General features: G+C 56.4%; 1 pseudogene; it reads right to left on the bottom strand.

Moving 5' to 3' along the window:
• Positions 1-8,040: 8,040 nt before the first annotated feature.
• Positions 8,041-25,674, bottom strand: LOC141988974 (RING finger protein 112-like; annotated as a pseudogene).
• Between the last annotated feature and the right edge of the window lie 641 nt (positions 25,675-26,315).

Below are 26,315 nucleotides of genomic sequence, written 5' to 3' on the forward strand. Positions count from 1 at the left end.
GCCGTGGTTGGGATGGGACCATCTCTGAACTCAGAGCCCCCCTCCCCCGCACTCACCACCTTCTCCCCATTGCTACAGGACCCTGCTCGCTGTGGTCGCCTTCCCACTGGCCCCCCAACTCCCCACATTTCCCCAGAGCCAGGGGACAGCCATGGCCACATTGTCACTACCCCAGTGGATAGGGATGGTTCTCCGGCTGGATCCCTTGGGGGTCCCCTTATGTCCCAAGGGTTGGGGGCTGGGAGCCCCAATCAGGACATTTGGGGGACCTGTTGCGGTGCCCCCTCCTGGCCTAGTGCGATTGGCCAATGGCAGGTGGACCTGGGGTGAGAATCAACAGAAAACAGGTGGATTTGGATTTGGGGGGTTTCTAACCTCCCTCACAACCTTTGTATTGTTTTCAAATCAGTGGGGAAATGAGGGGAAATCACCCCAAAATTGTCCCCTCTACTCACACACTGTATCAAAGGAAGAGAAAATATTTTAAAAAACCCGCAAAATATGGGAATCAATTTTTCTCCCACTTGTTGAAAATGAAAAACAATGAAACTTGTGACTGAGGGATGCAAGAGCCGGCTCGGAGCACAGGATTCAGGGCAGGGTTATTTATCGTCTCACGTCGATGGGGTCAGGGCTGGATTCCGATCTCCGTGACTCCGCTGTAAATCAGTCAAGCTGTGTCCTCTTGAAATCTAGCTACCAATTTAAGATGTTTTCATCTATTCCCATAAACAAACTTATCTATCTACCTATCGACCAATCTATCTATCTCCTTGATTACAGAGGTTCCCAGTGCTGAGGGCTGGGACAGTCTCAGGGTGGGGTGTGATGGTTCCTTCCCACTATGTCCCCCCCACCCCCATCCCCGCAGCAGGGTCTCCTGATCAGAACATCCTGCCCCGCTCTCCCACTCGTCCCCCTGCCCTGGGGGGCTGGTGCCTGTAATATTCTGGGCTGTCTTCCGTCCAAACCCAGCCCCCAGCCACCTGCCCATAGCCCCCCGGATCCGGCCAAACCCCCCACCCCAACGGCCACAGCTTCCTCCACCGCCATCACAGCCACAGCTACACCCGCACCCACGCCCGCCCTGATACCCGCGCTCCCCGCGGCCAGGACGTCCCCCTGCCCCACCCCACGGCCAGGCCCAACCACTCGGCCTTCTTCACTTCAAAGCGCTCCCCGTAGGTTGACAGGAACTGGGTCGTCTGCTTGTCCAGATCGTGCTCCAGCCCCTTCAGGGCAGCCTGTTTCTGAGGATCCTCGCCCCGCAGCTCCCCCCAGCAGCGCTCCTGCAGCTCCTGGCGTTTCTCCTCCAGGCGTTGCTGCATCTTTGCAGGCTCCACATTCAGGCAGCTGCTACTGCTCTGGTGGTCACGGTCCTGCCGGGAGCGGGGAGAGATCGGCCATTCGGGACGGGCACGAGCGATACCCAGCCACAGTGGGCGCCACCACCTCACACACCTGCAGCCCCCTCAGCCCCCACCCGCAGCCCCCTGCTAGCCCAGCCCTGCTCCCCCCAGCTCTGCCGGTGCCCCTTATCCCCGACCCACAGCCCCTCTGCACTCACCTGCTTCTGCACAAATTGTTCATATTCCTGCCTGGCGGCTTCTACTGCTCTGCTGTTTGCCTCCATCACAGCCCTCTGTGGGGGGAGAGGGGACAGGGCGGTGGTTGGGATGGGACCATCTCTGAACTCAGAGCCCCCCTCCCCCGCACTCACCACCTTCTCCCCATTGCTACAGGACCCTGCTCGCTGTGGTCGCCTTCCCACTGTCCCCCAACTCCCCACATTTCCCCAGAGCCAGGGGACAGCCATGGCCACATTGTCACTACCCCAGTGGATAGGGCTGGTTCTCTGGCTGGATCCCTTGGGGATCCCCTTATGTCCCAGGGGTTGGGGGCAGGGAGCCCCGATCAGGACATTTGGGGGACCTGTTGCGGTGACCCCTCCTGGCCTAGTGCGATTGGCCAATGGCAGGTGGACCTGGGGTGAGAAGGAACAGAAAACAGGTGGATTTGGATTTGGGGGGTTTCTAACCTCCCTCACAACCTTTGTATTGTTTTCAAATCAGTGGGGAAATGAGGGGAAATCACCCCAAAATTGTCCCCTCTACACACACACTGTATCAGTGGAAGAGAAAATATTTTAAAAAACCCGCAAAATATGAGAATCAATTTTTCTCCCACTTGTTGAAAATGAAAAACAATGAAACTTGTGACTGAGGGATGCAAGAGCCGGCTCGGAGCACAGGATTCAGGGCAGGGTTATTTATCGTCTCACGTCGATGGGGTCAGGGCTGGATTCTGATCTCCGTGACCCCGCTGTAAATCAGTCAAGCTGTGTCCTCTTGAAATCTAGCTACCATTTTAAGATGTTTTCATCTATTCCCATAAACAAACTTATCTATACACCTATCGACCAATCTATCTATCTCCTTGATTACAGAGGTTCCCAGTGCTGAGGGCTGGGACAGTCTCAGGGTGGGGTGTGATGGTTTCTTCCCACTATGTTCCCCCATGTCTCCCCCCCCCCCCCCTGCAGCAGGGTCTCCTGATCAGAACATCCTGCCCCGCTCTCCCACTCGTCCCCCTGCCCGGGGAGGCTGGTGCCTGTCATATTCTGGGCTGTCTTCCGTCCAAACCCAGCCCCCAGCCACCTGCCCACAGCCCCCCTGATCCGGCCAAGCCCCCCACCCCAACCCCAATGGTTACTGCTTCCTCAACCGCCATCACAGCCACAGCTACACCCGCACCCTCACCCGCCCTGATACCCGCACTCCCCACGGCCAGGACGTCCTCCTCCCCCACCCCACGGCCAGGCCCAACCACTCGGCCTTCTTCACTTTAAAGCGCCCCCCGTAGGTTGACAGGAACTGGGTCGTCTGCTCGTCCAGCCCCTGCTTCAGCTCCTCCAGGGCCGCCTGTTTCTGGGGATCCTCGCCCCACAGCTCCCCCCGGCAGCGCTCCTGCAGCTCCCGGCGTTTCCCCTCCAGGCGATCCTGCATCTCTGCAGGCTCCACACTCAGGCAGCTGCTCGTGCTCTGGTGGTCACGGTCCTGCCGGGAGGGGGGAGAGATCGGCCATGCGGGATGGGACCGAGCGTTACCCAGCCACAGGGGGCGCCGCCACCTCACACACCCGCAGCCCCCTCAGCCCCCACCCACAGCTCCCTGCTAGCCCAGTCCTGCTCCCCCCAGCTCTGCTGGTGCCCCTGATCCCCGACCCACAGCCTCTCTGCGCTCACCTGCTTCTCTCGAAATTGTTCATATTCCTGCCTGGCGGCTTCTACTGCTCTGCTGTTTGCCTCCATCACAGCCCTCTGTGGGGGGAGAGGGGACAGGGCGGTGGTTGGGATGGGACCATCTCTGAACTCAGAGCCCCCCTCCCCCGCACTCACCACCTTCTCCCCATTCCTACAGGACCCTGCTCGCTGTGGTCGCCTTCCCACTGGCCCCCCAACTCCCCACATTTCCCCAGAGCCAGGGGACAGCCATGGCCACATTCTCACTACCCCAGTGGATAGGGATGGTTCTCCGGCTGGATCCCTTGGGGATCCCCTTATGTCCCAGGGGTTGGGGGCAGGGAGCCCCGATCAGGACATTTGGGGGACCTGTTGCGGTGACCCCTCCTGGCCTAGTGCGATTGGCCAATGACAGGTGGACCTGGGGTGAGAGTGAACAGAAAACAGGTGGATTTGGATTTGGGGGGTTTCTAACCTCCCTCACCCCTTTGTATTGTTTTCAAATCAGTGGGGAAATGAGGGGAAATCACCCCAAAATTGTCCCCTCTACACACACACTGTATCAGGGGAAGAGAAAATATTTTAAAAAACCCGCAAAATATGAGAATCAATTTTTCTCCCACTTGTTGAAAATGAAAAACAATGAAACTTGTGACTGAGGGATGCAAGAGCCGGCTTGGAGCACAGGATTCAGGGCAGGGTTATTTATCGACTCACGTCGATGGGGTCAGGGCTGGATTATGATCTCTGTGACCCCGCTGTAAATCAGTCAAGCTGTGTCCTCTTGAAATCTAGCTACCATTGTAAGATGTTTTCATCTATTCCCATAAACACACCTATCTATCTATCTATCCTCATCCACCCCAATCTATCTATCTATCCCCTTGCATACAGAGGTTCCCAGTGCTGAGGGCTGGGACAGTCTCAGGGTGGGGTGTGATGGTTTCTTCCCACTATGTCCCCCCATGTCTCCCCCCCCCCGCAGCAGGGTCTCCTGATCAGAACATCCTGCTCCGCTCTCCCACTCATCCCCCTGCCCTGGGAGGCTGGTGCCTGTCATATTCTGGGCTGTCTTCCGTCCAAACCCAGCCCCCAGCCACCTGCCCACAGCCCCCCTGATCCGGCCAAGCCCCCCACCCCAACCCCAATGGCCACTGCTTCCTCCACCGCCATCACAGCCACAGCTACACCCACACCCTCACCCGCCCTGATACCCGCGCTCCCCACGGCCAGGACGTCCCCCTCCCCCACCCCACGGCCAGGCCCAACCACTCGGCCTTCTTCACTTCAAAGCGCCCCCCGTAGGTTGACAGGAACTGGGTCGTCTGCTCGTCCAGCCCCTGCTTCAGCTCCTCCAGGGCAGCCTGTTTCTGGGGATCCTCGCCCCACAGCTCCCCCCGGCAGCGCTCCTGCAGCTCCCGGCGTTTCCCCTCCAGGCGATCCTGCATCTCTGCAGGCTCCACACTCAGGCAGCTGCTCGTGCTCTGGTGGTCACGGTCCTGCCGGGAGGGGGGAGAGATCGGCCATGCGGGATGGGACCGAGCGTTACCCAGCCACAGGGGGCGCCGCCACCTCACACACCCGCAGCCCCCTCAGCCCCCACCCACAGCTCCCTGCTAGCCCAGCCCTGCTCCCCCCAGCTCTGCTGGTGCCCCTGATCCCCGACCCACAGCCTCTCTGCGCTCACCTGCTTCTCTCGAAATTGTTCATATTCCTGCCTGGCGGCTTCTACTGCTCTGCTGTTTGCCTCCATCACAGCCCTCTGTGGGGGGAGAGGGGACAGGGCGGTGGTTGGGATGGGACCATCTCTGAACTCAGAGCCCCCCTCCCCCGCACTCACCACCTTCTCCCCATTCCTACAGGACCCTGCTCGCTGTGGTCGCCTTCCCACTGGCCCCCCAACTCCCCACATTTCCCCAGAGCCAGGGGACAGCCATGGCCACATTCTCACTACCCCAGTGGATAGGGATGGTTCTCCGGCTGGATCCCTTGGGGATCCCCTTATGTCCCAGGGGTTGGGGGCAGGGAGCCCCGATCAGGACATTTGGGGGACCTGTTGCGGTGACCCCTCCTGGCCTAGTGCGATTGGCCAATGACAGGTGGACCTGGGGTGAGAGTGAACAGAAAACAGGTGGATTGGGATTTGGGGGGTTTCTAACCTCCCTCACCCCTTTGTATTGTTTTCAAATCAGTGGGGAAATGAGGGGAAATCACCCCAAAATTGTCCCCTCTACACACACACTGTATCAGGGGAAGAGAAAATATTTTAAAAAACCCGCAAAATATGAGAATCAATTTTTCTCCCACTTGTTGAAAATGAAAAACAATGAAACTTGTGACTGAGGGATGCAAGAGCCGGCTTGGAGCACAGGATTCAGGGCAGGGTTATTTATCGACTCACGTCGATGGGGTCAGGGCTGGATTATGATCTCTGTGACCCCGCTGTAAATCAGTCAAGCTGTGTCCTCTAGAAATCTAGCTACCATTGTAAGATGTTTTCATCTGTTCCCATAAACAAACCTATCTATCTATCTATCCATCTGTCCCCTTGCATACAGAGGTTCCCAGTGCTGAGGGCTGGGACAGTCTCAGGGTGGGGTGTGATGGTTTCTTCCCACTATGTCCCCCCATGTCTCCCCCCCCCCGCAGCAGGGTCTCCTGATCAGAACATCCTGCCCTGCTCTCCCACTCGTCCCCCTGCCCTGGGGGGCTGGTGCCTGTCATATTCTGGGCTGTCTTCCGTCCAAACCCAGCCCCCAGCCACCTGCCCACAGCCCCCCTGATCCGGCCAAACCCCCCACCCCAACCCCAACGGCCACTGCTTCCTCCACCACCATCACAGCCACAGCTACACCCGCACCCTCACCCGCCCTGATACCCGCGCTCCCCATGGCCAGGACGTCCCCCTCCCCCACCCCACGGCCAGGCCCAACCACTCGGCCTTCTTCACTTCAAAGCGTTCCCCGTAGGTTGACAGGAACTGGGTCGTCTGCTCGTCCAGCCCCTGCTTCAGCTCCTCCAGGGCAGCCCGTTTCTGGGGTTCCTCGCCCCACAGCTCCGCCCGGCAGCGCTCCAGCAGCTCCTGGCGTTTCCCCTCCAGGCGATGCTGCATTTCCTGGGGCTCCACCCTCAGACAGCGGCTCATGCTGTGGTGGTCACGGTCCTGCCGGGAGCAGGGAGAGATCGGCCATTCGGGACGGGCACTAGCCTTACCCAGCCACAGGGGCCGCTGCCGCCTCACACACCTGCAGCCCCCTCAGCCCCCACCCGCAGCCCCCTGCTAGCCCAGCCCTGCTCCCCGCAACTCTGCCGGTGCCCCTGATCCCCGACCCACAGCCCCTCTGCGCTCACCTGCTTCTGCACAAATTGTTCATATTCCGTCCTGGCGGCTTGTACTGCTCTGCTGTTTGCCTCCATCACAGCCCTCTGTGGGGGGAGAGGGGACAGGGCGATGGTTGGGATGGGACCATCTCTGAACTCAGAGCCCCCCTCCCGCGCACTCACCACCTTCTCCCCATTCCTACAGGACCCTGCTCGCTGTGGTCGCCTTCCCACTGGCCCCCCAACTCCCCACATTTCCCCAGAGCCAGGGGACAGCCATGGCCCCATTCTCACTACCCCAGTGGATAGGGCTGGTTCTCTGGCTGGATCCCTTGGGGGTCCCCTTATGTCCCAGGGGTTGGGGGCAGGGAGCCCCGATCAGGACATTTGGGGGACCTGTTGCGGTGACCCCTCCTGGCCTAGTGCGATTGGCCAATGACAGGTGGACCTGGGGTGAGAGTGAACAGAAAACAGGTGGATTGGGATTTGGGGGGTTTCTAACCTCCCTCACCCCTTTGTATTGTTTTCAACTCAGTGGGGAAATGAGGGGAAATCACCCCAAAATTGTCCCCTCTACACACACACTGTATCAGGGGAAGAGAAAATATTTTAAAAAACCCACAAAATATGAGAATCAATTTTTCTCCCACTTGTTGAAAATGAAAAACAATGAAACTTGTGACTGAGGGATGCAAGAGCCGGCTCGGAGCACAGGATTCAGGGCAGGGTTATTTATCGACTCACGTTGATGGGGTCAGGGCTGGATTCTGATCTCCGTGACCCCGCTGTACATCAGTCAAGCTGTGTCCTCTTGAAATCTAGCTACAAATTCTAAGATGTTTTCATCTATTCCCATAAACAAACCTATCTATCTATCTATCCATCTGTCCCCTTGCATACAGAGGTTCCCAGTGCTGAGGGCTGGGACAGTCTCAGGGTGGGGTGTGATGGTTCCTTCCCACTATGTCGTCTCCCACCTCCCGTCCCTGCCCCACAGCTGGGTCTGCTGATCAGAACATCCTGCCCCGCTCTCCCACTCGTCCCCCTGCCCTGGGGGGCTGGTGCCTGTCATATTCTGGGCTGTCTTCCGTCCAAACCCAGCCCCCAGCCACCTGCCCACAGCCCCCCCTATCCAGCCAAAGCCCCACACCCCAACCCCAATGGTTACTGCTTCCTCCATCGCCATCACATCCACAGCTACACCCGCACCCTCGCCCGCCCTGATACCCGCGCTCCCCATGGCCAGGACGTCCCCCTGCCCCACCCCACGGCCAGGCCCAACCACTCGGCCTTCTTCACTTTAAAGCGCTCCCCGTAGGTTGACAGGAATTGGGTCGTCTGCTTGTCCAGATCATGTTCCAGCCCCTTCTGGGCAGCCTGTTTCTGGGGATCCTCGCCCCGCAGCTCCCCCCAGCAGCGCTCCTGCAGCTCCTGGTATTTCTCCTCCAGGCGATGCTGCATCTCTGCAGGCTCCACATTTAGGCAGCTGCTCCTGCTCTGGTGGTCACGGTCCTGCCGGGAGCGGGGAGAGATCAGCCATTCGGGACGGGCACGAGCGTTACCCAGCCACAGGGGTGCGATGTCACCTCACACACCTGCAGCCCCCTCAGCCCCCACCCACAGCCCCCTGCTAGCCCAGCCCTGCTCCCCCCAGCTCTGCCAGTGCCCCTTATCCCCGACCCACAGCCCCTCTGCGCTCACCTGCTTCTGCACAAATTGTTCATATTCCTGCCTGGCGGCTTCTACTGCTCTGCTGTTTGCCTCCATCACAGCCCTCTGTGGGGGGAGAGGGGACAGGGCCGTGGTTGGGATGGGACCATCTCTGAACTCAGAGCCCTCCTCCCCCGCACTCACCACCTTCTCCCCATTGCTACAGGACCCTGCTCGCTGTGGTCGCCTTCCCACTGGCCCCCCAACTCCCCACATTTCCCCAGAGCCAGGGGACAGCCATGGCCACATTGTCACTACCCCAGTGGATAGGGATGGTTCTCCGGCTGGATCCCTTGGGGGTCCCCTTATGTCCCAAGGGTTGGGGGCTGGGAGCCCCAATCAGGACATTTGGGGGACCTGTTGCGGTGCCCCCTCCTGGCCTAGTGCGATTGGCCAATGGCAGGTGGACCTGGGGTGAGAATCAACAGAAAACAGGTGGATTTGGATTTGGGGGGTTTCTAACCTCCCTCACAACCTTTGTATTGTTTTCAAATCAGTGGGGAAATGAGGGGAAATCACCCCAAAATTGTCCCCTCTACTCACACACTGTATCAAAGGAAGAGAAAATATTTTAAAAAACCCGCAAAATATGGGAATCAATTTTTCTCCCACTTGTTGAAAATGAAAAACAATGAAACTTGTGACTGAGGGATGCAAGAGCCGGCTCGGAGCACAGGATTCAGGGCAGGGTTATTTATCGTCTCACGTCGATGGGGTCAGGGCTGGATTCTGATCTCCGTGACTCCGCTGTAAATCAGTCAAGCTGTGTCCTCTTGAAATCTAGCTACCAATTTAAGATGTTTTCATCTATTCCCATAAACAAACTTATCTATCTACCTATCGACCAATCTATCTATCTCCTTGATTACAGAGGTTCCCAGTGCTGAGGGCTGGGACAGTCTCCGGGTGGGGTGTGATGGTTCCTTCCCACTATGTCCCCCCCACCCCCATCCCCGCAGCAGGGTCTCCTGATCAGAACATCCTGCCCCGCTCTCCCACTCGTCCCCCTGCCCTGGGGGGCTGGTGCCTGTCATATTCTGGGCTGTCTTCCGTCCAAACCCAGCCCCCAGCCACCTGCCCATAGCCCCCCGGATCCGGCCAAACCCCCCACCCCAACGGCCACAGCTTCCTCCACCGCCATCACAGCCACAGCTACACCCGCACCCACGCCCGCCCTGATACCCGCGCTCCCCACGGCCAGGACGTCCCCCTGCCCCACCCCACGGCCAGGCCCAACCACTCGGCCTTCTTCACTTCAAAGCGCTCCCCGTAGGTTGACAGGAACTGGGTCGTCTGCTTGTCCAGATCGTGCTCCAGCCCCTTCAGGGCAGCCTGTTTCTGAGGATCCTCGCCCCGCAGCTCCCCCCAGCAGCGCTCCTGCAGCTCCTGGCGTTTCTCCTCCAGGCGTTGCTGCATCTTTGCAGGCTCCACATTCAGGCAGCTGCTACTGCTCTGGTGGTCACGGTCCTGCCGGGAGCGGGGAGAGATCGGCCATTCGGGACGGGCACGAGCGATACCCAGCCACAGTGGGCGCCACCACCTCACACACCTGCAGCCCCCTCAGCCCCCACCCGCAGCCCCCTGCTAGCCCAGCCCTGCTCCCCCCAGCTCTGCCGGTGCCCCTTATCCCCGACCCACAGCCCCTCTGCACTCACCTGCTTCTGCACAAATTGTTCATATTCCTGCCTGGCGGCTTCTACTGCTCTGCTGTTTGCCTCCATCACAGCCCTCTGTGGGGGGAGAGGGGACAGGGCCGTGGTTGGGATGGGACCATCTCTGAACTCAGAGCCCCCCTCCCCCGCACTCACCACCTTCTCCCCATTGCTACAGGACCCTGCTCGCTGTGGTCGCCTTCCCACTGTCCCCCAACTCCCCACATTTCCCCAGAGCCAGGGGACAGCCATGGCCACATTCTCACTACCCCAGTGGATAGGGCTGGTTCTCTGGCTGGATCCCTTGGGGATCCCCTTATGTCCCAGGGGTTGGGGGCAGGGAGCCCCGATCAGGACATTTGGGGGACCTGTTGCGGTGACCCCTCCTGGCCTAGTGCGATTGGCCAATGGCAGGTGGACCTGGGGTGAGAAGGAACAGAAAACAGGTGGATTTGGATTTGGGGGGTTTCTAACCTCCCTCACAACCTTTGTATTGTTTTCAAATCAGTGGGGAAATGAGGGGAAATCACCCCAAAATTGTCCCCTCTACACACACACTGTATCAGTGGAAGAGAAAATATTTTAAAAAACCCGCAAAATATGAGAATCAATTTTTCTCCCACTTGTTGAAAATGAAAAACAATGAAACTTGTGACTGAGGGATGCAAGAGCCGGCTCGGAGCACAGGATTCAGGGCAGGGTTATTTATCGACTCACGTCGATGGGGTCAGGGCTGGATTCTGATCTCCGTGACCCCGCTGTAAATCAGTCAAGCTGTGTCCTCTTGAAATCTAGCTACCATTTTAAGATGTTTTCATCTATTCCCATAAACAAACTTATCTATACACCTATCGACCAATCTATCTATCTCCTTGATTACAGAGGTTCCCAGTGCTGAGTGCTGGGACAGTCTCAGGGTGGGGTGTGATGGTTTCTTCCCACTATGTCCCCCCATGTCTCCCCCCCCCCGCAGCATGGTCTCCTGATCAGAACATCCTGCCCCGCTCTCCCACTCGTCCCCCTGTCCTGGGAGGCTGGTGCCTGTCATATTCTGGGCTGTCTTCCGTCCAAACCCAGCCCCCAGCCACCTGCCCACAGCCCCCCTGATCCGGCCAAGCCCCCCACCCCAACCCCAATGGTTACTGCTTCCTCAACCGCCATCACAGCCACAGCTACACCCGCACCCTCACCCGCCCTGATACCCGCGCTCCCCACGGCCAGGACGTCCTCCTCCCCCACCCCACGGCCAGGCCCAACCACTCGGCCTTCTTCACTTTAAAGCGTTCCCCGTAGGTTGACAGGAACGGGGTCGTCTGCTCGTCCAGCCCCTGCTTCAGCTCCTCCAGGGCAGCCTGTTTCTGGGGATCCTCGCCCAGCAGCTCCCCCCGGCTGTGCTCCTGCAGCTCCTGGCGTTTCCTCTCCAGGTGATGCCGCATCTCCAGGGGCTTCACCCTCAGACAGCGGCTCATGCTCTGGTGGTCACGGTCCTGCCAGGAGCGGGGAGAGATCGGCCATTCGGGACGGGCATGAGCGTTACCCAGCCACAGGGGGTGCTGCCGCCTCGCATACCCACAGCCCCCTCAACTCTGAGCCACAGCCCGCTGGTAGCCCAGCCCTCGGCTCCCCCCAGCACTACCGGTGCTCCTCACTCCCGGCCACAGCCCCTCCGTGCTCACCAGTTGCTTCACAAATTGTTGAAATTCCCTCCTGGTGGCTTCTACTGCTCTCCTGTTTACCTCCTGTATTATCACTGACATCTCGGCCATCTGTGGGGAAAAGGGGACAGAGTGGGTTTGGGACAGGACAATCTCTGAACTGGGAGCCCCCCTCTCCCGCCACTCACCACTTTACCCCAATCCTCCAGGACCCGTCTCGCTGCTGTCACCTCCCAACTCAACGCCATACCCCCACATTCCCCCAGAGCCTGGAGCAGTCCCCCAGGGACCCCGCGGCCATGTCCACCTGTCTCTGATTGTGTCCCTGGGGGTCCCCTTATCTCTTGGGGGCTGGGGTCAGGGAGCCCCAATCAGGACATCTGGGGGAGCTGTTGTGGTGTCCCTCCCTAGTGTAACTGGCTACTGGCAGGTGGACCTGGGCTGAGAATGAACTGAAAACTGTCGGATTGGGATTTGGGGGTTTCTAACCTCCCAAAACCCTTTGAATTGTTTTCAAATCAGTGGGGAAATGAGGGGAAATGCCCCAAAATTGTCCCCGCGACACACGCACTGTATCGGGGAGGAGAAAATTTTTAAAACAAACACAAAATATGAAAATATGTTTTCCTCCCACTGGTTGGGAATGAAAACTAACGAAACTTGAGACTGAGGGATGCAGGGGCCGGCTTGGAGCACAGGATCCGGGGCCGGGTTATTTATCGACTGACGTCGATGGGGTCAGGGCTGGATCCTGATCTCGGTGACCCCGCTGTAAATCAGTCAACCTCTGTGTCCTTTTGCAATTTAGCTACCTGTTATAAGCTGTTCTTATCTAATCTATCTATCTGTCTATCCCCATACATCCTATCTATCTATCTATCTATCTATCTATCTATCTATCTATCCCCATTTCCCCCTGTATCGATTCCCTTGCATACAGAGGTTCCCAGTGCTGAGGGCTGGGACAGACCCTTGCCCATGGTGAGACGTGATGTTTCCTTCCCACTATCTGCCACCCCGCAGCAGGGACTCCTGATCTGAACACCCTGCCTTGCCCTCCCGCTTGTCTCCCCTGTCCTGGGGTGTTAGTGCCTGTCTTGTTCCGGACCAACTTCCACCCAAACCGGGGCCCACCCAGTTGCCCAACGCTCCCCCCACCCCCACCCCGCAATCAAGCCAAAGTCCCCAGCCTCAACCCCAATGGCCACTGCTTTCTCCAGCCCCACCACAGCCACAGCTATACCCGCCCCGATGCCTGCCCTGAAACCCGCACCCACCAAGGCCTGGACCCCTCCCCCCAATGTACAGGCTGAACCCCATGGCCTTCTTTACTTTAAAGCGCAGTTTGTAGTCCGACAGGAACTGGGCCATCAGCCTGTCCAGCTCCTGCTTCAGCTCCTCCAGGACCGCCTGTTTCTGGGGATCCTCGCCCTGCAGCTCCCCCCGGCAGCGCTCCAGCAGCTCCTGGCGTTTCCCCTCCAGGCGATGCCGCATCTCCAGGGGCTTCACACTCAGGCAGCTGCTCATGGTCTGGTGGTCACGGTCCTGCCGGGAGCGGAGAGAGATCGGCCATTCGGGACGGGCACTAGCGTTACCCAGCCACAGGGGGCGCCGCTGCCTCACACACCCGCAGCCCCCTCAACCCCGACCCACAGCCCCCTGCTAGCCCAGCCCTGCTCCCCCCAGCTCTGCCGGTGCCCCTTATCCCCGACCCACAGCCACTCTGCACTCACCTGCTTCTCTCGAAATTGTTCATATTCCCTCCGGGTGTCTTCTACTGCTTTTCTGTTTGCTTTCTCTCTCATCTCTGCCATCTGAGCCCTCTGTGGGGGGAGAGGGAACAGGGAGGGGATGGGGGTGGGACAATCGATGAACTGGGAACCCCCCTCCCCCCACTCACCACATTCTCCCTCCATTCCTCCAGGGCCCTGCTCACTGCTACCACCTCCCCACTCGCCCTCCAACCCCCCCATTCCCGCAAAGCCAGGGGCAGCCCCACAATGACCCTACAGCCATGGTCACATGAGCACCACCCCAGTGCAGGGGGTTGGTTCTCCAGCTGGGTCCCTGGGGGTCCCCTTATCTCTTGGGGGCTGGGGTCAGGGAGCCCCAATCAGGGCATTTGGGGGAGCTGTTGTGGTGTCCCCCCCTAGTGCAACTGGCTAATGGCACGTGGACCTGGGCTGAGAATGAACTGAAAACTGTCGGATTGGGACCCCGCTGTAAATCAATCAACCTTTGTGTCCTTTTGCAATCAAGCTACCTGTTGTAAGTTGTTCTTATCTATCTATCTATCTGTCTATCCCCATACACACATCTATCTATCTATCTATCTATCTATCTATCTATCTATCTATCTATCTATCTATCTATCTATCTATCTATCCCCTTGCATACAGAGGTTCTCAGTACTCAGGGCTGGGACAGAGACTTGCCCAGGGTGGGGGGTGATGTTCCTCCCCACTAACTGTCACCCCGCAGCCGGGGCTCCTGACCCAAATACCCTGCCCCACCCTCCTCCTTATCCTCTTGCCCTTGGGTGGTGGTGTCTGTCTGGTTCCAGACCACCTTCTGTCCACCCAGCTGTCCCCGCCCCCAATCAGGCCAAAGCCCCCCGCCCTGACCCCAAGGGACACTGCTTCCTCCAGCCCCATCACAGCCATAGCTACACCCGCCCCGATGCCTACTCCGATACCCGCACCCACCACTTCCAGGACCTCCTCCCCCCAGTGTACAGGCCCAACCCCACGGCCTTCTTTACTTTAAAGCGCTGTTCATATCCCGGCAGGAACTGGGCCATCAGCCTGTCCAGCCCCTGCTTCAGCTCCTCCAGGGCCGCCTGTTTCTCGGGGTCCTTGCCCCGCAGCTTCCCCCGGCAGCTCTCCAGCAGCTCCTGGCGTTTCCCCTCCAGGCGATGCTGCATCTCTGCAGGCTCCACATTCAGGCAGCTGCTCCTGCTCTGGTGGTCACGGTCCTGCCGGGAGCGGGGAGAGATCGGCCATTCGGGATGGGCACGAGCGTTACCCAGCCACAGGGGGCGCCGCCACCTCACACACCCGCAGCCCCCTCAGCCCCCACCCGCAGCCCCCTGCTATCCCAGCCCTGCTCCCCCCAGCTCTGCCGGTGCCCCTTATCCCCGACCCACAGCCCCTCTGCGCTCACCTGCTCCTGCACAAATTGTTCATATTCCTGCCTGGTGGCTTCTACTGCTCTGCTGTTTATCTCCTCTCTCATGGCTGCAAACACCTCGGCCATCTGAGAAGGGAGAGGGGAAAGGGTGGGGGTGGGGATGGGATAGGCCCATCTCTGAACTGGGAGCCCCCCCCAATCACCACCTTCCCCCCATTCCTACGGGACCCTGCTCCTTGCTATCACCTCCACACTGGCCCCTGACCCCCCACATTCCCCCAGAGCCAGGGGGCAGCCCCTTGACCCCATGGTAATGGCCACATTGCTGCCACCACAGTGGAGGGGACTGGTTCTCTGGCAGGGCTTCCTGCACGTGCCCTTATCTCTTGGGTGCTGGGAGTCCCCGATCAGGACATTTGGGGGAGCTGTTATGGTGCCCCCTCCTGGCCTAGTGTGACTGGCCAATGGCAGGGGAACCTGGGGTCAGGGTCAAGAGAACCAGCCCCCACCCACCCCCCATATCCAGGCTGGAAAGAGAGAGGCAGGCTGAGGATTAACCCGGTACCTTCACAGGGGAGGAGAAGTTGTAGCGTTTGGTCTTCAAGTATTGGGAGACGCCCTGCGGGGAATAACGCCCGGGGAAACTGGGATCAGGGACAGCTCAGCCCCCTGCCCCCTGCTGACCCCCACCCGTTCCCTGCTGCACAGCACCCCCTGCTGACCCCCACCCGTTCCCTGCAGCACAGCGCCCCCTGCTGACCCCCACCCGTTCCCTGCAGCACAGCTCCCCCTGCTGACCCCCACCCGTTCCCTGCAGCACAGCGCCCCCTGCTGACCCCCACCCGTTCCCTGTAGCACGGCACCCCCTGCTGACCCCCACCCGTTCCCTGCAGCACGGCACCCCCTGCTGACCCCCACCCGTTCCCTGCAGCACAGCACCCCCTGCTGACCCCCACCCGTTCCCTGCAGCACAGCTCCCCCTGCTGACCCCCACCTGTTCCCTGCAGCACGGCGCCCCCTGCTGACCCCCACCCGTTCCCTGCAGCACAGCTCCCCCTGCTGACCCCCACCCGTTCCCTGCAGCACGGCGCCCCCTGCTGACCCCCACCCGTTCCCTGCAGCACGGCTCCCCCTGCTGACCCCCACCCGTTCCCTGCAGCACAGCTCCCCCTGCTGACCCCCACCTGTTCCCTGCAGCACGGCGCCCCCTGCTGACCCCCACCCGTTCCCTGCAGCACAGCTCCCCCTGCTGACCCCCACCCGTTCCCTGCAGCACGGCGCCCCCTGCTGACCCCCACCCGTTCCCTGCAGCACAGCTCCCCCTGCTGACCCCCACCCGTTCCCTGCAGCACGGCGCCCCCTGCTGACCCCCACCCGTTCCCTGCAGCACAGCTCCCCCTGCTGACCCCCACCTGTTCCCTGCAGCACGGCGCCCCCTGCTGACCCCCACCCGTTCCCTGCAGCACGGCGCCCCCTGCTGACCCCCACCCGTTCCCTGCAGCACAGCGCCCCCTGCTGACCCCCACCCGTTCCCTGCAGCACGGCGCCCCCTGCTGAGCCCCCACCTGCTCCCTGCAGCATGGCAGCCCATATTGAACCCCTGTCCCTGCTTCGCAGCCCCTTTTGCTGTCTCCCATCCAGGCCCCCCTCCCCTTTAGCAGACCCCACTCTCCCACCTTGATCCTGGCAGCCAGCTGAGCCCCAGTCAGCCCCCGCCTGGCTTGGTCCGTCCGGGCGTGTGTCCCTGCTGAGCACTCCACGGTGCTGAGGTAGTCCCGCAGGTAATGTCGGAAATACTTGTCCATGTCTGCGGGGGGGGGGGGGGGGGAGGACATAGGCATCCAGGAGGGACCCAGATGTTTGGGGTAGGACACAAGTTAAATGGGGTATGTGGGGGGCTAGTTTGTGCCACAGGAAATGAGATTCCATCTCTGGGCAATGTGTGCTTAGCACCCCCCACACACACCCCACTGCCTGGGGGGAAATGGGGGAGGAGCAGCGGGAGCAGGGAGAGGCTGCAGTGGAGGGGTCAGCAGTCTCCACTGCGTAGTGCCAGGGGACCCATGAAGACCTAAACGGGGGAAACCTGCCTCGTCCCCCTAGGAGCCCAGGACCGCAGCAGTGACCCCGCATGTCCCCCTCCCCTCCTGCATAGATGCTGTGACCTAGTGAGTTCACCTGTGCCGTGGGCAGTACAGTAAATTCTAAGTCAAGGGGGGGTGAGCGGGGCACTGGGATTTTGGGGTGGGGGCAGCACAGAAGGGAGAGAAAGGGGCAGGAAAGGGGCAGCAGAGGAGAGAGGGTGGGGATGGGGGCATGGATGAGGATGGGGGCAGTGCAAGAGGGGATGGGAATGGGTGCAGGGACGGGAGTGGGGACAGTGCGGGAGGGGGTGGGGCCTGGGGGAGCAGTGCAGGGGGTAAGAGGAGAGAAGATGGGGTCTCTTACTGCCTGGCATCCCTGCCCCGCTCCTGATGAACTCTGTGCCAGGGTGGGGCAGTAGGTAGCACCGGGTGCCGCTTTCCGTCAGGGCTCCAACCACCAGGGGCTGCTGAGCAGAGGCCTCCAGTTTCTACAGGAATCAAAGTAACATTTGTGGCCATCAGACTCGCTGTGGAACCCTTCAACTCCACCCCAAAGCCGGAGTTTGCTGTTTCCATGAACACACGTGGCGCCCGGCTCTGACCATCACCTGTGTGGTGTCTCTGAGATAGTCCTGCCCCCCGTCTGCGCCATAGGCTCCGGAGAGCTGCCAATCTCGCACCAACAGGTCCAGGTGCTGCAACAGAGAGCACAGGGGAAGGGTCACTCTGGGGCTGGGGGGGCACAGGGAGGAGACCAGAGCTGGAGGCTGCCGTCCAACCCAGCCACCGACACTGAGACCCTGGGCATGACGTGGGGGTGGAAGAACAATGGGGGCAGGGACTGGCTGTTCTGGGTTTGTCCAGCGCCTGGCATAATGGGGTCCGAGTCTAGGATGGGGGCTCTGAGGTGCTCTGATAATAGAGACGATAGATAGGAATAGTAAGAATCAGGTGGGCTGACAGGAGCAGGGGGGTGGGGTGGAACTAGCATTGTACCCCCATGTCAGGGGGTGATGGGAAACAAGGACCCACCTGGATTGGGGCCAGATTGCAGGTCTCTCCAACCTCATTCGCAACCTGAATGAACATCTGAGATGCAGAGAGAGAGACAAGGCAATTTTTTCCATCTTGAACAAACCATCCCCCCAAAGGTGACCAATCAAGATTGGCGACGCAAAATAAACGAGTGAAATAAATGCCACTGAAACTAAAGGGATCCCAGACAACATTAAGTGGAAATTGATAATTGAAGAGAGAAAAATTGACAAAATGAAGAGAGAAAACATAATTTCAAACAACAATAACTCAACACCAGTAATCACACATCTAAAAGCAATAACTGAATTCAGAAAACCCAGTAGCTGGTTCTAGAAAAGCAGTCACAGAAGACACAGAAAGCCAAAAATCAAACTCATTGAGCCAATAATTGGAGACCAAAAAGAAATAATGAAAAGAAGAAAACTAGTCACTGGAATCAGAAAACCAGTTATTGAAACCCGAAAAGCAGTGAAAGAAATCACACAATCACTTAGCAAAATCAACAAATTAATAATTAATGCCAGAAAACCAATGGTCAAAAATAGAAAATCAGTATTCATCAAAGTCAGAAAACCAGTAATCGAAGTAAGTTATCAGGAATTAACGTCTGAAAGCCAACAATAAAAAATAAGTATTTGAAATAAGAAAACCAATAGTCAGAGAGTCAAAACCAGCAATGCAAGTCAGAAAAACAGATATCAAAGTCAAAATACCCCAAAGTGAAAGACAGAAAACCAGTAATCAATATCAGAAAACCAATAACTGAATGCAGAAGTCCAGTAATCAAAGCCACAAAAGTAGTAATTGAAGCCAGAAAACCAATAGCCAAAACAGAAAACCAGTAACTGAAGTATGAAGACCAGTTATCAAGGTCACAAAACCAAGTCAGAGTTAGAAAATGAATAGTCAAAGACAGAAAACCAACAGTGAAAAGAAGCAATAAGTGAACAGCAGAAATGAAAAAAATGTTTAAACACCCCAAATATATAAAGAAAAATTAAAAGCCAATAATCAGTAGAAAGACACTGATAAATGAAGCCCAGTAAACAAACTCTGAAATCTTGCAATCAATAAACAAAAAGCAGAAAATTGATAACAACCCCCCCCAACCAATGAGAAGAATCAAAATCTGACGATCAAAGAACAAAACCCAATAAATGAAATGTGCCAAGTGATAACTAAAGCCACAAAACTGACAACCATGGACCAAAACACAATGAACAAGAACTGAAAACCAAAGACTGAAAATCAAAGATCGAAACCTGAGAAACAGTGGAACCCAAAAATGTGGAGAGAGAAACCCAACAAATGCTAACATTTGGCTGTTCTTTGAAAGTGGAAATTTGCATGAAAACATTCTGATTTTGTCAGTGCCAAATCGCCGCCCCACTGACAGACCTAACCAAAAAGAAACAGCCAAATGCCGTTCAGTGGACCGAAGAGTGTCAGAAGGCCTTTAATCAGCTTAAAGCGACACTCATGTCTGACCCTGTACTAAGGGCCCCAGACTTTGACAAACCGTGCCTAGTAACCACAGATGTGTCTGAGCGTGGTGTGGAAGCAGTTTTAATGCAGGAAGGACCGGTTCAGGAGTTCCATCCTGTCATGTTTCTCAGCAAGAAGATGTCTGAGAGGGAAAGCCACTGGTCAGTCAGTGAAAAAGAATGTTACGCCATTGTCTACGCTCTGGAAAAGCTACGCCCATATGTTTGGGGACGACGTTTCCACCTGCAATCCGAGCATGCTGCGCTACGGTGGCTTCATACCGCCAAGGGAAACAACAAAAAACTTCTTCAGTGGAGTTTAGCTCTCCAAGATTTTGATTTCGACATCCAACACATCTCAGGAGCTTCTAACAAAGTGGCTGATGCACTCTCCCGTGCATCCGATGAAGTGAGCTGTAGCTCACGAAAGCTTATGCACAAATAAATTTGTTAGTCTCTAAGGTGCCACAAGTCCTCCTTTTCTTTTTGCGAATACAGACTAACATGGCTGCTACTCTGAAATCTCCCGTGAAAGTTTCCCAGAATCAACTGGTTAAAATCTTCCTTGAGATGTGGAAAATATTGTTAGTCTTTATACACTTGGTAGTATATTTAGAGGTGCATGTGTCTTATTAACTCTGATTTCTCCTAGAGCTCCAGGAAGAAATCACAGCCAGTGTTTCACCCTATCTGTGATTTGGGGGGCGTGTCATAAATATAAAGGGAAGGGTAACCACCTTTCTGTATACAGTGCTATAAAATCCCTCCTGGCCGGAGGCAAAACCCTTTCATCTGTAAAGGGTTAAGAAGCTAAGGTAACCTAGCTGGCACCTGACCCAAAATGACCAATGAGGGGACAAGGTACTTTCAAATCTGGAGGGGGCGGGGAACAAAGGCTCTGAGTGTCTGTGTGATGCTTTTGCCGGGAACAGATCAGGAATGTTCTTCAGAACTTCTGTTAAGTTAGTAAGTAATCTAGCTAGAAATACGTTAGATTTCCTTTTGTTTAATGGCTGGTAAAATAAGCTGTGCTGGGTGGAATGTATATTCCTGGTTTTGTGTCTTGTTTTCTTTCATCCTAGCCTCTCTGTTTTTAACTAACTTTACACCCAAGAGTTAGAAAGAAAACAACAAAACAAAACAAAAAAACTGGCATGTAAAATTTTGCTGTGCTGTAACCGGATACTTCCATTTTTTTTTCTGGTAGCTGTTCTCAGCCTACAGAAAAATCCTTTTGTTGTGCCTGCTGCTCTGTCCCCCAAACAGAGACACAGAATCTACAGCTGCAATCACCTTTTACAAAATCCTTTAAAATCCTGCTGTGCTTCTGGTTCAAAATGATCTCTGGTTCAAAATGATCTCAGAATAATCCCAAAATGATCTCAAAATGATCCCATTGCTCTGCCACCATGTCAAGGTTCCTTCCCCACTCTGAACTCTAGGGTACAGATGTGGGGACCTGCATGAAAGACCCCCTAAGCTTATTCTTACCAGCTTAGGTTAAAAACTTCCCCAAGGTACAAACTTTGCCTTGTCCTTGAACCCTATGCTGCCACCACCAAGCATTTTAAATAAAGACCAGGGAAAGAGACCACTTGGAGACGTCTTCCCCCAAAATATCCCCCCAAGCCCTACACCCCCTTTCCTGGGGAAGGCTTGATAAAAATCCTCACCAGTTTGTATAGGTGAACACAGACCCAAACCCTTGGATCTTAAGAACAATGAAAAATCAATCAGGTTCTTAAAAGAAGAATTTTAATTAAAGAAAAGGTAAAAGAATCACCTCTGTAAAATCAGGATGGTATATACCTTACAGCGTAATCAGATTCAAAACATAGAGAATCCCTCTAGGCAAAACCTTAAGTTATGAAAAGACACAAAAACAGGAATATACATTCCATTCAGCACAGCTTATTTTACCAGCCATTAAGCAAAAGGAAATCTAACACATTTATAGCTAGATTACTTACTAACTAACAGAAGTTCTGAGGCTGCATTCTTGATCTTTTCCCGGCAAAAGCATCACACAGAGCCTTTGTTCCCCCCCTCTCCAGATCTGAAAGTATCTTGTCCCCTCATTGGTCATTTTGGTCAGGTGCCAGCAAGGTTATCTTAGCTTCTTAACCCTTTACAGGTGAAAGGGTTTTGCCTCTGGCCAGGAGGGATTTTATAGCACTGTATACAGAAAGGTGGTTACCCTTCCCTTTATATTTATAACAATCAGCTTTCCATTTTTCAACAAGACTTTTATTTTCCATCTCCCAAAATGATCGCTATGAAATCAACTGACCCAACTAATGGTGGGTACAAAACAACGAACAGCTGACAGCCAGTAGTGACTCACAAATAATCAATAACTGGCAGCTATTAATGAATACAAAATAACTGATTATACAAGTTAGTTAATTGGCTGAGCGAAGTAAAAGGCCTAACACAGAACCGGATGGCATTTCTCTTTGTCTTTCTGTATCGTGATAACTTTTTGAGACCACATCTGATCAATTCCCAAATTTCAGGGGACATCCTAGGCACCAGTGGGAAGAACCCCACTGATTTGGGGTGGGGGGAGAGGGGGGAATTGGAAAACCCCAAAAGCCCAATTTCCATTTAGATCTGGTGAGTAGCATCAGCAGCCAATGGGAAAACCACTCTGGGGAAGAGGGGTAGCAGGAACTTCTGGGTGCTGAGCAGGGAGAATGGGGGGCACACAGAGCCCCTGGCATGGGGGCAGGGGGAACGGGGCACACAAAGCCCCTGGCATAGGGGGAAAGGGAGTGGGGCACACAGAGGTAGGACTGGGGGATGGGACATAGGATCAGGGTTAGGGCTGGTTGGAAATACTCCAATGGAACATTTTTCTCATCACAAACCCTTCACTAACGCAGAGCGACGCGGGTTGCCCAGGGCTGGCTCCTGCCCATCCAGGCTCAGTGTCTGGGCACCGCGCAAGGGCAAGTGTCTCCTGCCCCATATGGGGCTGTCATGAACAGACAGCTAAGGGTAGCATAAAATCCCTCCTTTACCTGTAAAGGGTTAAAAAGCTCAGATAACCTGGTTGGCATGTGACCAAAAGGACCAATAAGGGGAGAAGATACTTTCAGATCTGTGGGGGAAGGTTTTTGTTTGGTGTTCCTTTGTTCTCCCCGGGTCAGCAAGGAACCAGGGCAGGGAAAATACATCTCCCAAAGCCATACCTGAACTAAGCATCTAAGATTACAAAAATTGTAATAGGAAGGAAATGAGTTAGTTTATCTTTTGTTTTAGCTTGTGAATTTTCCCTGTGCTAAGGGGGGGGTTATCCCTGTTTTTGTAACTTTGAAGTTTTGCCTAGAGGGGAATCCTCTATATTTTGAATCTGACTACCCTGAAAAATTATCTTCCATCCTGATTTTACAGAGGTGCTTCTTTTACTTTTTTCTTTATAATAAAGTTCTGTTTTTTTAAATAATCTGATTGGTTTTAGTGTCCTAAAACCCAGGGATTTGGTCTGTGCTCACCTGTACCAATTGGTGAGGATATTATTCTCAAGCCTCCCCAGGAAAAGGGGTGAAGGGGCTTGGGGGGAATATTTTGGGGAACAGGAACTCCAAGTGGTTCTTTTCCTTGAATCTTTGTCTAACTCACTTGGTGGTGGCAGCATACTGTCCAAGGGCAAGCAAGAATTTGTGCCTTGGGGAAGTTTTTAACCTAAGTTGGTAGAAATAAGTTTAGGGGGTCTTTCATGCGGTTCCCCACATCTGTGCCCCAGAGTTCAGAGTGGGGAGGGAACCCTGACAGGGGCACAGGCAAAGAGTGGGGCTGGGTGCCACGGGCGTACTAGGGTGCCAGCCCAAGAAGGCCGAGGTACGGTTGTGAGGGTGTTTCCCTTAACTCTGTTGGCCCTGGCTTGGCTAAGTGCGACATTCTGGATGGGCCCGCGCTGTGAGAAATGCTGATTTCTGGGGGAAGCTGTATCTGGGCTACCCCCTTGCTCCACCCGCCCCAGCTCTAGGTCACCAAACCCACCGTGGGCTGCCACAAGGCTCCCTCACCCTCCCGGCAATCTGAGTCCGCAGGCACATTTCAGATCACTTAGTGGAGTGAACCGGGACACAAAAGTTTCTTCTCCACCGGAGCTTCAGGAGGTCCGGCACTCGGCTGTGAGAACCAACTGCCCAGAGCTAATTGGTTAATGAATAATAGCTGCCAGGTAATGGTAAATAACCAGAAATATGACAGTCACTAATATTTTATTAATGACTGATCATGTATTACTGTTCAGACTTGCCGCACCTGAAACCCCAGCCTGGGGCGAGATCGCTAGGTCTTTCTAAACATCAATAACAGCCTCTAGACTGCCCCACTCCAATCCCCACACCGCCCAGGGACTTGGGTCCCCCCGGCAGCGACCTGGCTGGCAGGTCCATGTCAGTAGAGTTGTGTGTATCCTCTGCCCCACCCACCTCCAAATAATCTGCCTCCGTCCGCGTAAACGTGCTGGAAATATTGAAGATCTAGAAAATAAGAAGAAGAAAAGGTGAGCCCCCCCGCCAACCCCACACCTCACCTCACCGCAGAACAGCCCCCCTGCCGACTCCCCCCCCGCCCACTCCCCGCAGCATGGCACCACCTGCGGAGCCCCCAGTCCCGTCCCCTGCAGCATGGTGCCCCCACCCAGTAGGAGCTGAGCAATATGCTGAACACGGAGAGCTTGATGCTGGTCTCCATGGGGCGCTGCAGGTCCAGGCAGCCCTCGGTGTCCACCAGGAACACGGCCACCTGCAGGGACAGACACACAGACAGATCCACCGGCCACAGCGACAGGTGCCCAGCGCTAACACCACCCTCGCCCCTGCCCAGCCCCGGCACCTCCGCTGCCCGGCTCCCTGGGGCCTGGCCTGGGCATGCTTGCTGGGGACAGGCTCTGGGGGAGGATGATCAAGCTGTGAACAGCCCCCCAACCCCACCCCAGTGTGTCTGTAGCGAGCCCCAGGGCTGGGACCTTGCCCCCATCTGCCCATTTCTCTCCCCCCACCCACTGCTCCATCCCGCCTCCTCCAGCCCTCCAGTCCCCCTACCTCCACACTGGAGTTTGCCCCCCAGACACCCCCATTCCCCCCTCCCCCACTATTCCCCCTGCTCCCTTAGAATCTTCCCCCCACACCACCCTCATTCCCCGCCCCTACTGCCCCATTCCCCATCCCCCTGCCTGCCCCCCTGCCCCACTCACCCTCCTCCCTTGGTCCTGGACCCAGAGGGGCTGGTCCCACATCCATACCCCCTTCGTCACGGTCTCTATCCCATTACAACACTCAAACCCCCCCAGGACCTCGTCTTCTCGGTCCATCCATGACGCATCCACAGCCTCCTGTAGGGGGAGACCAGGGCAAGGTCAGGAGGGAACGGGGTTTGGGTCTGGGGTCCTGAGGGAGCAGGGGTTGGGACACTGGGGGAGGGGGTGGAGTCCTAGCGGTCTGGGAGTGAGGGTACGGCTGGAGAGTGGGTCCGGTGATACATGGGGAGGGCATGGGGCCTGTGTTGCAGGGGGAGGGGCCATGGCTGGAGGGTGGGGCCTGTGCTGCATGGGGAGGGGCCATGGCTGGAGGGTGGGGCCTCAGTTGCTCTGCCCTGGGCCTGGTTCAGGGGGAGAGCCCTGGCTGGGGAGAGGGGACCTTTGCTGTAGGGGGCAAGGCCTGTGGTGGAGGGGGCGGGGCCCTGTCTGGGGTGGGCGGTGTCTGTGGTTCAGGGGGCGGGGCCTTAACTGGGGATCCCGTCCTCACTCACCGGGCTCTGGAGCTGGCGCAGCAGGCAGTTGAGCAGGAAGGATTTGCCCCGGCGCTGCTCCCCGATGATGGACACCAGGCAGACGGGGGCGTCCCCCACCCCACCCTGCTCCAGGCAGCGGCTCAGGGCCTCCTTGTCCAGGGTCAGGTCCCCTTCCTCGTCCAGACGCACCAGCTGCACCGGGCGGCCCGGCTCCGGCTGAGCCCCCGGCCCCTGCTGCAGGGAGAGAGCAGGGTCAGACCTGGGACCCCACCCCTGAGCCACCCAGTCCCTGCCCTGGGGCCTTTGGGACCCAGTGCCCCTAGAGGGGAAAGGCCCCTTTCTTTGATCTGGTCTGTCTGGTCTCACCACCTCCATCTCTTCCCATGGGGACTCTGTGATTTTCTCCACCAGGGCTCTCAGCCGCGTGTCTGGGGTTGTCCTGTCCCTGGAGCAGGGAGCCCGGCACGTAGGGCACTGGGACCCCCGGGCCAAGACCACACACCAGTGAGCCACGAGGCAGCCCCAGCAGAAGCTGTGGCCGCACTCGATGGAGATGGGTTTGTTCAAGACATCCAGGCAGATGGAGCAGGTGACATCGTCCCAGAGTTGCTCCATCTCTCTGGAACTCGTTGAGAGGGGGACCTATTGGGTGAGAACTTGGCACGCAGGAGCAGACGGGCTCTGATGGAGAATGGCTGAGCTCTAGCCCAGGTGTGCCCCTTCCTGACAGCAGGAGGCTGGGGGTGGGAGAGAGAGAGAACACAGGAATATTTCTGTCAATAAGCTGCGTGACTCAGTTTACCTGCCCAGTTTGTATTCCTGTCCCCTGGGTGGAACCAGAGCGAGAAGACGGATTGCAAGAAGTCATGGTGGAGATTGGTAGATTCCAAGGCCAGGAGGGACCAAGGCTCAGCTCCTGGATAACACAGGCCAGAGAACCACCCCCAATTAATTCCTGTTTGAACGAGAGCAGATTTCCTAGAAACACATCCCATCTCGATGGAGAATCCACCGCGCTGCTTGGTACATTGCTCCCATGGTTAATTCCCCTCCCTGGTAAACATGGACATCTGGTTTCCACTCTGAATGTGTCTAGCTTCAGCTTCCAGCCATGGGATCATGTTGGACCTTCCTCTGCTAGACTGTGGAGACCATTATTAAATATTTGTTCCCCATGTAGGTTAAACCAAAGCAGTTCGCACCCAGCCCTCATGTTTCCTGCTCCTGCACCTGGGAGGCAGAGGTGAAACTGGAAA

Source organism: Natator depressus, chromosome 6, assembly GCF_965152275.1.
Source record: "Natator depressus isolate rNatDep1 chromosome 6, rNatDep2.hap1, whole genome shotgun sequence".
Lineage (NCBI taxonomy): Eukaryota > Metazoa > Chordata > Testudines > Cheloniidae > Natator > Natator depressus.